Here is a 12,941-nt window from a genome sequence, read left to right on the forward strand (position 1 = left end):
AACTCAAAATGGAAAATAAATCTAATGATACTTTATGTGGTCTTAACAAATAACAGCCCCCTCAAAATATATATATGTGGGGCTTCCTAGGTGGCACCAGTGGTAAAGAACCTGCCTGCCAATGAAGGAGATGTAAGAGATGGAGATTCCATCCCTAGGTTGGAAAGATCCCCTAGAGGAGGGCGTGGCAACCCACTCCAGTATTCTTGCTTGGAGAATCTCATGAACAGAAGAGCCCAGCAAGCTACTGTCCATAGGGTCACAAAGAGTCAGACATGACTGAGGTGACTTAGCATGCCCATATATATGAAATACGTACATATACCAGAATCACATGGGAAAAGACTTAAAGTTAAATTGCCATCAAGCAGTGAAGGTCTCTGTAGCATGTGAGCACTGCTGTATTTCCAACATTGAGATGAATTTTCTATCCTTTATATAATATCTAAGTATTCCATTAAGGAAGAATGACATTTTCAAATGTTAGTCTTGTACATATAATTTCAAGAGAGTCTTACCAAATTGTTGGAGAAGCTAATCTAATTATCTGTGTGCCTTCTATGCTGGGGGAGTTGGGGGTGGGGTGGGAAGAATGGACTGTCTCCTGGAAGGTTCCTGCTGAGGTGGATAGGTGTGCATGTGTGTGCTGAGTCACTTGAGTCGTGTCCGACTCTTTGCAACCCATGGACTGTAGCCCGCCAGGCTCCTCTGTCCATGGGATTCTCTAGGCAAGAATACTGGAGTGGGTTGCCATTTCCTTTTCCAGGGGATCTTCCCGACCCAGGGATCGAACTCGTGTCTTTCATGTCTCCTGCATTGGCAGGCGGGTTCTTTACCACTAGCGCCACCTGGGAAGTCTAGAGACCAAGTATAAAGTTCAGTTAAAATTGTATTTAACACTCAACCTTATTACCAGAGGGTGAAGAGAGAGATAGTTGGGGAGTTTGGAATCCACATGTACACACTGCTATATTTAAAATGAATAACTAACAAGGTCCTACTGTAGAGCACAGGGAACTCCGCTTAATGTTATGTGGCAGCCTGGATGAGGAGGGAATCTGGGGGAGAATGAATACATGAATACATATGGGTGAGTCCCTTCACCGTTCACCTGAAACTAACACAACATTGTTAATCAAGTATGCTCCAATATAAAATAAAAAAGTTTTTAAAGAAAGAACAGAGAATAAAAAAGAGCTCTTATGAAAACCAAACAAAACACTCTACCTTAGTGGCCTTGCACACATGACCTGGTGGAGAGGAAGCCCTAACAAGATACAGTGTCACCTACAGACCACACACTCAAAATAGTCTTACTGTCGATTTTAAAAGCACGTTCAGGCAGACAGGCTATATCGCCTTGAGACATGTAATTTATTTCACCTGAACTGACCTTAACATTTTTGAAGATTTCATTGAAGCACAGTGGGGATAAAAATTCTAAAACACTGGCAAGGCATCCTGCCTCTTTTCATTCTTTAAATATATCTTACATCTCTATTATAAGAAATTGTGTTAAGTTGTATTCACTCAACTCATTAATTAAATACATATTTGTTGGGCACCTACATGGGCCAGACCATCTGTCTGGCAATAGGATTAAAGTGATAAACAAGTCCAACCTGGCCCCTTGTCCTTTTAAGATTACAATATTTCTAGAATCTGGCCATTTTTCATCATCTCCACCAGGAGCAGCTTAGTCAGAGCCACCTGGGTTATTACTGCAAGAACCTCCACACTGGTCACTCTCACTCTTCTGTCCCCACAATCTCCTCTCAACAGAGTATAGAGGGAGCCCTTTAACCCAGCAGCCCCCAGCCTTTTCAGCACCAGGGACTGATTTTCATGGAAGAAACCAGTGTGGCGAGGGGCAGGGAGGAGATTTATTATGCACTCTATTTCTATTATTATTACATCAGCTCCACCTCAGATCATCAGGCATCAGATCCTGGAGGTTGGGGACCCCTGATTTAACCTAAGTCAGATGATGACCCAGCTTTGCTCTAAACACCCCAAGCTTCCATCTGATCCAGAGTAAAATCCAGAGTCTTTAGTGCACCTCCCTTTTCCAACTACACAGCCTCCAAACCCCCATCAGCCATACCGGCCATGCTGCCCTCTTGTTCTTCCTCGAATCTGACAGGCCTCAGGGCCTCTGCACTTGCCAGACCCTCTGCTTGAATGCTCTCCTTCTCAAGTACCTGCATGACTCACTGCCTCCAGGCCTTTACTCAAACAGCCCCTCTTGACCATCTCTCATAAAATCGCAGGACACCATCCCTTCACGTTGACACCCATCCTCCCCCCTTGCCCTGTTTTACTTCCAAGGCACTTGTCACTACCCAACACACTACATGCAGGTGTTTGTCTGTTTGTCGGCTGCTGTCCTCCCCAATTAGATTTCAAGCCCCATGAGGACAAGGACCTGTTTACTGCAGAATTTCCAGAGTCTAAAACAGTGTATATCCAGTATTTGTGGCGTAAAATCTCACACACTTTCCCCCATGTATCTCTCTCACTCTCCAGGACCCTGGTTCCTGGGGACAGGAGAGGAGTCAGATGTGGGATGCCCTCACACAGATCCCCTGGGTCAAGACAAGGAAGAGCTTTTCCTTCGTATGTTTGGGGAAGAGATGACATCATGGGTATGTGACCTGTGGGCTAGTCACAGAGGGCTCCATGCTCAGAGGGGCCTTGTGCTTGGTTCAGTGCTCTGTGATCACTGATTTGAAGTTCTTAATAGTCTTTGAACAAGGGGACCTACATTTTTATCTTGCACTGGACTCCACAAATTATGTAGTCCTGAAAGATGGACAATTCTCAGAATGCACAACCCTTGGGGCAGGTCATGGTCACCAGCTAGCCCGTCACTACTAATGCAAGGACAGGAGCTTGGTCCCTGAGGCCCACAGGATCTTCGCTCTCTTCCGACTAGGACAGCGAAGCCCTTTGGCGGGTCTTGGGATTGTTCCAGCAGTTCTCTCCTCTGCACCTTTCTCACCCCCAGATCTCCCTCCCTCCAGGCCACAAGCTGGAATTCTCCACCACTAACGTCAACGTCAGTGAATGTCAAGAGAGAAGCCATAGCACACTCACTTGGGTAAAACTGTAAAATTCACAACTGTAGAACTTCAAATTTAAAATAGAACAGCTCCATTCCAACGGGGGAGAGAGATGGTTTATGGTGTTGGCTTAGATGCTGATGGGAAAGGGTACTGAACCCGGGAAAGGGTGAACGCTTAGGGATACGTGGTACAAGGTGGAGGGCAGTGCCAAAAGGTAGAAGGCACGTAAAACGTCTCCGAAGACTTAGCAAGGGCTTTGTCTCAGCTCAGGGAACTAAGTGCCTTCTTGAGCCGTCCTGGTCTTGGCAAGAGAAGTGGCCGGAGCAGCCAGTGTTCCGGCTGACCCCTGCTGGCTCTTGAAGGAAATGTCCATGCGCATAGGGCTGGCAAGGCCTCCAAGAGTTTTTCCAGAATGATGGATGCACACACAACAAGCCAGATTCCTGGGTGTGTGTGTCGGTGGGGGTGGGGGGTGGGTGTGCGGGGGGTGCTAAGATAAGGGTAAGGAACACTTTCCAGCCTATTTCTCTTACCAGAGTAATGACGTGGTGATCCATATAGACACAGAAGAACAGAGCAGCTCATGTTTTAGAGAGGGGCTAGAATGCATCATCATCATCTCTTTGAGACCCTTAAGTAGTGACTAGAGAGCTACAGTTTGCAACGTGGAACAGAAAATCAAACTTTTAGGATGCTAAGTTTGCTTCTCAGTTTCCTTCTCACCTGCTTCCCTGAATGAAGGCAGTCACAAGTAATTGCCACACAAAAAGGCACATTTTGCATTCAAAGTAGTTACCAGCAACACAACATTGTAAATCAACTATACTCCAATCAAAATTAAATTAAAAAAAAATGTAGTTACGAATAAATTCTGTCTCTAGTCAGCCCAGCAACATTAAACACAGGGTAAAACTTAGATCTCATTTTCATTAGAGCCAAAGAAACGTATCTGGACAGATTTTTTGCAGAAAATCGTTTAAACCTTTTTAGGATGGAACAAGAAAATTTATATAACCTTATCTATGACACAAACTCATTTTAAATTTCTTTCTAAAGTTTTCTGAAAAGCCCTGCTTCATTTACATCTAAAAAGCACTATTTCATAAATACAAATTTGGTACTACCTCACTACTAAACTTGAGGAAGTAAAGGCATAAAGATTTATGCTCCTAGGTAAGACCTGATTTTTAAACATATTAGGTAGACTAATAAGTCTACATCTGCCAAAAATCCATTCTCTAAATATTTATCAATATAAACCAGAAACTTTGTAATGTTTCCTCTTGAACTTTGCTCCTTCGAGCTGGGGCGATTATACTGAGCCCACCTGCATCTAATGCAATCGTTCTGCAGTTTTCACTTAAGGACCCAATCACCCTGCCCTCAGGTGTTTACCAAGCACTCAAAAGTAGCTTCAGGCTTTGTCTTCATATTGATTCCACAGAAGAACACAATTAAGTACTCAAGACTATGGTACATCTATGTACCACCTAAAGACTATGGTACATTTTGGGAATCCAAGGGAGAAAAAAGGCCTGTGGTAGAGGGAACTTAAGTGGATGAAGACAAACTTGAATTTGTTCCTGAAAAATGAGGATTCAGACGACCAGGGGAAAAAAAAGAGAAATTAGTGGTAGGGGGGAAATCTTTCAGAGAAAGCCCCATAGAAAAACGAACACAGGAGAGAGATGTCTGAGGCTAACTATTATTTTGAATATTAAACAATGTTTACATCAAGGTGAAGATAAACTATGCCTTTTCTCTGGTAACAATATAGAGGCAGCATCTAAAAAGGCAGAGGAGGTTCTTGACCAGGAGAAGCCTCTAGCAATGTTTGGAGATATATCTTTGGTTGGTCAGGAAGTCTCACTTTTCACACCCCTGTGCAATATAGTAATCCCTCTACATAAGAACAAGTTCCATTCCGAGAACACGTTTGTCAGCTCAATTTGCTCTAAAGTCCAACAAGGTTAGACTAGCTACCCACCTAACACAATTGGCTATGTAGCGCTGTAATGTACTCCATACAGTTATACTTTATAAAGTACACAAAAGCACCACCAATTGTAGAGGATTCACACACATGACAATGGATGCCAGACACATGAACTAACCTTTAAAAGTTCACAACTTGAAGATTCATATGTACAGCACTAACTGTAGGAAGCGAGCAGGCCAGAAACAAAAACCCCACGGTGAAATGGCAATGTGATTGAGGCAACTTACCTCAGGTTCCTCAGGATAAGCAGGCTGCGGTAAAGTACAATCTCACTTCTTAACGACATGTGTGAGCTTCAGTCATGTCCAACTCTATGTGACTCCATGGACTGTAGCCCGCCGAGCTCTTCTGTCCATGGGATTCTCCAGGCAAGAATACTGGAGTGGGTTGCCATGCCCTCTTCCAGGCTATCTTCCTGACCCAGGGATGGAACTGGAGTCTCTTACATCTCCTGCGTTGGCAGGTGGGTTCTTTACCACTAGTGCCACCTGGGAAGTCCTTTCTTAATGACAGCGGTTCTTGAACTTAATGGCAAGTAGGCTACACCTGAGTACTTGGCAAAATGTAGCCTGCAGGCCCCACCCCCCAACATATTGATTCAGCAGCTCTGATTGTGGTTAACGGCACTTAAAAACCTTCTCCTGCCTCATCCCACCAGGTGATTGATACAGATGAAGCTAGGACTATACTTTGTACTACCCTGTGAGCTGTCTCCCAAGCCATTGGTTAACTCTGAGCAAACTCATCCATTTTCAACTTAGTTTTGTAGACCATCAAGAGCTTTCACCAACCAACTTTGAGAGGATGTCTGAGATGCTTCCATCTGTCATATTTTTCTTTCACTGAGAAGCACTCAAGGTTTCCATCAAAAAGAATGAGAGATGCTATTATGAACTGAATGTTTATGTCCCTGCAATGTTCATACACTGAAGTCCTAACACCCAATATGACAGTATCTGGAGGTGAGATCTCTGAGAGGTAAAAAGCTTTAGTTGAGGTCATGAGTGTGGGACCCCCATGATGGGGGTTTCCTACCTTATAAGAAGACTCCAGAGCTCCTTCTCTCTGCTTTATGAGGACACCACAAGAAGATAGCTCACACCAGAACTGAATTTGCTGGAACCTTGATCTTGGATTTCCAGCCTCCAGAACTATGAAAAACAAATATCTGTTATTTAAGCCACCTGGTCTAGGTATTTTGTTATAGCAGCCCCAGCTGACTAAGATAAACGCCACATTTCAAAACTGAAGAGTGAGATGGCTGTGCTATAAAACGTGGCCTAAAAACATGTTCCCCCACCTCTGTCCTTTTCCCGGAACAATCTATGTCAGAGGAAACAGACTAGCTCAGGCAAACAGGTTTCACTTAAAATATGAATCATCTTGGACCTCAGCCTAATTCATAACTAAACAAATCTGGCTGTTTGTGTTAGGCTATGGTTTTAAATACAAAAAGCAGAAACCTTTGACTTTCTAGATGGAAGAGTAGATTATAACAGCTGCGGCAGTCCTGGTGATTAATAATTGGAATCTGTGGTGATGGATTTGGACTAGGGAGGCCTCCACATAGGAGGCAATGAGCAAAGGATGCCTGAACTGACTCATTTGTTCAACAAAGGCTTTCTGAGTGCCTACTATGTGGTGGGCTCCAGAGTCCCAGTCATGGACAAAACTGGCCATGTTCTCCCTACGTTCTGGAAGCCAAAGAGGGAAGGTACTTTTCAGTGGTAATAAGAGCTAGAAAAGATCCTGAGAACTGCGAAAGAGAGAGTGACTGGGGGGTAGGGAGTGGCTTCTTTAGAGAGGATGGTCAGGGAAAGTGTCTCCGCAAGACTGACATTCAAGCTAAGACTAAACGTCAAGAAGAAAGATCCAGGGAAAGAACAGTAGATGTGAGACAGGCTGGGACCTGGCACCCTTTGCTGCAGTGCTTGCACCTGGGCACACCTCTTCTCCAGCAACAAAAGAGAGAAACTATATGGGACTAAAACTAACTAGCAGTTGGGGCAAATTCTGGACCCAAAAGATACAAAGGGACCAAAAAACCCAACTGCCACTTTTGAAGAGTCTGTAGCAAAAAAAAAAAAAAAATGGTGCTGGAAGCAAAAGCAGGGTACTAAGCATGCCCCCTGCACACAACAGCACCTAAGGGGTGGGCAAAACACCCAAGCCACCCCTCCAGCCCGACCCCTGGACACAATCTGACCCTCAACCTCATATAAGGAATAGGCTTGTCCCCCCTCGGAGAGAGAGTGTACAAGCAAGGCCAACCGTTGTTTGTTCTCACTCCCCACTGCTGCAGCAGGGGTCCCAATAAAGCCTTGCCTGAATTTCCTGTAATGCCTCTGATCAATTTCTATTGATTAAGAAGGCCAAGAGCCCTGGTCCATAACAAGCAAATCCCAGAGACCAAAAGGAGTCTGGCATGTTTGAGGAACAGGAAAAGGGCCACTGGGGCTGGACCAAGTGAACAAGATGGAGGAGAAGCTGAAAAAGTAAACGGGATCCTCGGGAAGTGGGGCAGGCATCATTACTACTGCTGCAATGGCAGAGAAACAATCCCACAGTTAACATGCCTGAGGGGAGAAATCTTTGGTTTTGTGGGTGACTGCCAGGCTCTGCCTTACACACTGACACAGTGAGCAACTTGCATCCTTCATATTGCTGATTTCAATCTTGAAGCCCTCATCTATCTCCCTTAACCCCTCTCTCCTGCTGTTCAATTTCATGCCTGAAATGGTATTGAAAAGGCAGGTTCAATACTCTGGCTTTGCAGCCACACAACCCATGTTTTAGTTTCACCTCTGCCACTTTTCAGCTGAGGCTAAACAACCTGAGCCTTGTTATTTACATCTGTAAAATGGGGGGGGGGGGGAGTGGGACATGAACACCTTACAACATATGTATTTACCAGAGCAGCAGACACAATATTTAGTGCATACAAATGCTATTCTTATCCAAGAAGCTTCATTTCATTTCTCTAATTTAAGACATTGATACAATTTCAATAGAAAATCTCTCTGAAATAGTCACACTAAGTTATTAGTCATTTGTACTTTAGTGTGAATAAGGCTGCAGTTCTTTCCCAAATCCCTTCAAAGTTGGATGAAAAAGAGAAATTATGAAGGAGAGAAATTCTAGATGTCAGAGGAACCAAAGGAAGGAGGGAAAAATTAGATGAGTGAGGAGGGCCATAACCTCTGAGGATTTATACATTTTCACAGTGTTTAAATTCTTTAAAAATTATTAATAAAAGAATCAAGCCTTTATTTTCCCATACAAGTACATTTCAGAGTAACCAAAGGTTGATGAGAGAAGTTTCTCTTTTCAATAAAAAGTATTCTGCTGCTGCTGTTGCTAAGTCGCTTCAGTCGTATCCGACTCTGTGCGATCCCATGGACGGCAGCCCACCAGGCTCCGCCGTTCCTAGGATTCTCCAGGCAAGAACACTGGAGTGGGTTGCCATTTCCTTCTCCAGTGCGTGAAAGGGAAAAGTGAAAGTGAAGTCGCTCAGTCATGTCTGACTCTTAGCGACCCCATGGACTGTAGCCTACCAGGCTCCTCCACCCATGGGATTTTCCAGGCAAGAGTACTGGAGTGGGGTGCCGTTGCCTTCTCCGAAAAAGTATCCTAGTTAAGCCATATAAAGAGATGATAGAACTAAAACTACCATTCAGCAACCTCTTCCCAGTTGGCTCAGCAGTAAATAATCTGCCTGCCAATGCAGGAGATGCAGGTTCGATCCCCGGGTTGGGAAGATCCCGTAGAGAAGGAAATGGCTACCCACTCCAGGATTCTTGCCTCGGAAATCCCACGGACAGAGAAGCCTGGCGGGCTACAGTCCATGGGGTCACAGAGTCAGATACAACTTAGCAACTAAACAACAACAACAAGCTAATGGGTTGAGGTAATGACTATGAAGGGCTGCTCACATCACAGAGAGAGAGAGGTATTTTGTACCTCCTGATAGAAGTGTCCATGTCACCACTTGTGAGGCATTTCTGCCCTAAACTCAAGTCTAAAACGTTTAGCTCTAACAATCAGCTTTAAGGAACTATAGAGAATAGAGGAATATGTTAAAAATCAAGGGGAAGCAAAATCCAGGCTATCAAAAATCCTCTTAGGAGAGTGAGAGAGTCATTTCCTAGGCAGGTTGATAGGAAATCTAGGGGTCCCCAAGGAGAGAGGGGTCTGGAATTCTCAAGGAGGAAGAAAGGACAAACTTTTCTTTTCTCTCTACATTCCTTAGGATTATATAACAATAATATATACTGCCTGAGGACAGTCTCTGGATTCAACCTTCTGGCTAATCCTGTTATCTGAAAATGCAAATTATGGGAGTAGGTCTGGTGTGTTCTTTACAACCTCCAGACATTCTTTTGATTCAGTAGATAACTCTACTGCTAACTCTAGCAAGGGGGTACTCTTTCTGCTGTCTTCTGATGTCTATGCCAGAAGCTTTCTCTATCCCTTTTATACTTTAATAAAACTCTATTGCACAAAAGCTCTGAGCGATCAAGCCTCGTCTCTGGCCCCAGATTGAATTCTTCTCCTCCGGAGGCCAAGAATCCCGGCATCTTTTTGTGGGTCAGCAACAAACCTTTGAAGAGGAACCCAGTTTCTTCAACAAATAAATTGTGAGGAAAAATAAAGAACATGAGAGGAAACCTACATATTAAAAATAGATTTAAGAGTACCCATAAGGGCTTATCAAAAGATCCTGATTCAGACACCAACTGTAAAATTAAAAGCTGATGATAAAATCAGAAATTTGACTGGATATTTGATAATGTTAAGAAATTGCAGCTCATTTTTAGGTATGATAATGGTATTGAGGTTACTTTTTAAAGTCTTCATCTTTCAGAAATACATGATTTACATATCTACATTTATATATATTTATAAACATATTTTGTGTGAAATACATTTTAGAATATCTAAGATTTGCTTCAAATTAATCCAGTAGGGGGGCTGTTTTTTTTTTTTTTTTACTAATAACTAAAAAAGAAAAACTAAAATCAGAAATATCTGCTGCTGCTACAATTTTATCCTTTTCCTTAAGGTTCCTGTTCCCTACACACATTTTACTGGTAACCAAGGGCTCTGGGACTTGGCATTAAAGCTTTTGACGCGGGGCATGATAACAGTAAAAATGACAATGACTAACATTTCTTAATAATCTATACATTTGACTAAAACCAGTCCAGGAACATGCTAGGCCAAAAAACTGATGCAATCACCCTGGGAGAAGGGGAGCAGGGCCCCCTGAGGACCAGAAAGAAGGTAAGGAAGGAGTCACTCACCGTGAGCTGCTCACATTTCTGTTTCCCCCAGATCACTGTGAGCTGCTGAAACCAGGGAACCACGTTTTATTTATCTTCCCCTTCCCCGGTCCAATTACCACACCTGGTAAGCGCAGCATCACTAATTGAGGAGGAAGGTAAAACGCAGAGATACAGAGTAAGGGAGGGATTCTGACATCTAAAACTGGGAGCGGGAAGCTAAGACCAGTCGGTTTAGACTTGCCACAGAACAGCAAAGGGACACGACTCCCCTCAATCTACTTGAAGAAAATCACAAGCCAAAAGTGTACGAAAGTCCATAACCAGAGGAGGTGGTCTGTGACTTGAAACGGGTTTCATCTCGCTTCTGCTCATCCCTGGGTGAGTCTGGGCAGCAAAGGACTGTGATGGAAACGAAACCTGTGCCCACAGGAGGCAGCAGAGAGCTACCGTTCTAAGAGACGCGAAACCCAGATCAGTAAGCTGGAGCCTCAGCATTTCCGGCTAGGAACTTCCAGCCTTGGCTTCAGGGTTTACCTCTCACGGGAAAACAAAAAGTGCCTACGTAGCTTTTTGGAAGAATATTGGGAAGCGGTAAATCAGTAGCAGCGTGGGAGGGATAAGCTCTGCTGTGACGAAGTGATAGCGGATACAGTAGAGTATCCCGAGTGGAAAGTTTTTCATATAAACATCCTGAAAACTTACACTGAGCTAAACCTCATGCCAAAGTGTTCCGCAGGTTCCCTCTCGACGCATGCTCAAAGCCGTGTACCTGCATTTTAAAGATTAATTCCTAGCCCCACAACTGCTCAGAGAAATCACCTGAAAGCACTTTAAGTGTCACTTTATTATTGAAGGTCTCCTCCCTGGATTCCTTAATGCTGTCTCCAACCCAGGCCATCAACAGCAACAACAACAAAAAGTCTTCTTATGAGACACTGAGGCCCCTGGGAATAAACCAGTGTTGATCAAGTTAAATGCAGAGCCACTTAGGCACAGACCTTGCAGCTTGCTTTGAAATCCTGAGCCCCATCCCAGGCAGATCCAGAGCCCTCACCCCTCACCCCGACCCCGCTCTGATGCAGGGGCCTGCTTTCATACAGACTAAGTGGGCTTGAGCAATACTTCTGACATCATCTGCAGAAATGGACTTTCCCTTCACTTCAGGTGCACAGCCTCCACCCCTTCTCCCTTCTCATTGTATGTAAATAGTGATGGGTGTGAACGTGAAGAAACCTGCCCTCCTTGATTTTTCTCTTTCTGGTCATCCCCAGCTGTCCTCACCTCATAGCCCACACCTGAAGGTAAGGCGCACCTGGGACCTTTTGCTGCAATGCTTGCACCTGCACACATCTCTGCTCCAGCGACAAAATACAAAGAAACTCTATGAGACTAAAAATAACTGCGTGCATGTGTAGTTGGGGCAAATTCTGGACCCAAAAGATGCAAAGAGAACCCCCCCCCCCAAAAAAACAACTGAAACTTTTGAAGAGCCTGGAACAAAAAACAGTGTCAGGAGCAAAAGCAAAAAATGAAAAAGGCAACAAGAAACAGAAAATGCTTCTGGAGAAGAGGAAACCTCACAACTTTTTCTGATTAGGATTCAGAATACTATCTTTCTCTGTCTTCTCATCTAATTTTTCTAGATTTGGGAAATATGGAGTGTCATGAGCAGAGAGGATGATGCCAGACTGTGGAAGATCTGGGCAGGCGCCTGGTAGACAAGGGAGGTTGTGTACTTCTTGCATTTTCTAGAAGGGAGAGTCTGCTGCTCCAGGGGATTTCCTCCTCCAGAGGATCTTCCCACCCCAGGAATAGAATCCATGTCTCTTGCATCTCCTGCTTTGGCAGGTGGATTCTTTATCACTGAGCCACCTGGGAAACCCAGCCTATGAAATTACCCAGACCATAAAAACTAACAACACCCCCACACACACACTGCCACCAAAAAAAGAAAAAACAGCCCCATACCCTGAGTCCACTCTCACCTTCTGAGACTGCATTCTACCTGTGGGATGTGTATCTCTCTAAATAAATTTGCTTCCACTTTACTCTTGAATTCTTTCCTGCACAAAACCAAGGACCATCACGTGGTGGCCTATCCCAGGAACTTGCCCAAGACCCAGAACGTGACCATTCTCTTGCTCCCTCTTCTCCTGCAGCACTGCCAGATGTCAGGAATCTGAGAAGTGACCAGCTCTGAACCCCAGTGGCCCAGTGCAAGGGCCTAGAAACCAGACATTGCCTGATTTGGAATCCCTACTCCAGTACTTGGATGAGTCCCACGTTTCTGAGTCTTAATACTCTAATTTGCAAAATGAGAATCATACCCTGGAAAATCTTGAACAATACCATAGGGTGATTACCATGAGAATTCAAGGGAGGAAGTGTGGAAAGCACCTAGAACTGTGGCTGGGCACTCTCAGAATTAAATCATTTTCTGTCACCCTTTCCTTCCTGCCGGGTGATTACCATGAGAATTCAAGGAGAGGAAGTGTGGAAAGCACCTAGAACTGTGGCTGGGCACTCTCAGAATTAAATCATTTTCTTCTGTCTCCCTTTCCTTCCTGCCGTATTATTTCAGTCTCTCCTTTG

General features: G+C 44.2%; 1 protein-coding gene across 1 annotated transcript in view; it reads right to left on the reverse strand.

The window, feature by feature from the left end:
- LY96 (lymphocyte antigen 96) overlaps nucleotides 1-12,941 on the reverse strand; it is a 286,083-nt gene that overhangs the window by 184,194 nt on the left and 88,948 nt on the right. The window contains exon 17 of the mRNA XM_081501574.1: nucleotides 6,100-6,215. The gene's annotated coding sequence lies outside the window, so the exon portion shown is untranslated. The remainder of the gene's footprint in view (nucleotides 1-6,099; nucleotides 6,216-12,941) is intronic.

This window comes from Giraffa tippelskirchi, chromosome 6 (genome assembly GCF_054371585.1).
Source record: "Giraffa tippelskirchi isolate mGirTip1 chromosome 6, T2T-mGirTip1v1.2.pri, whole genome shotgun sequence".
Classification (NCBI taxonomy): domain Eukaryota; kingdom Metazoa; phylum Chordata; class Mammalia; order Artiodactyla; family Giraffidae; genus Giraffa; species Giraffa tippelskirchi.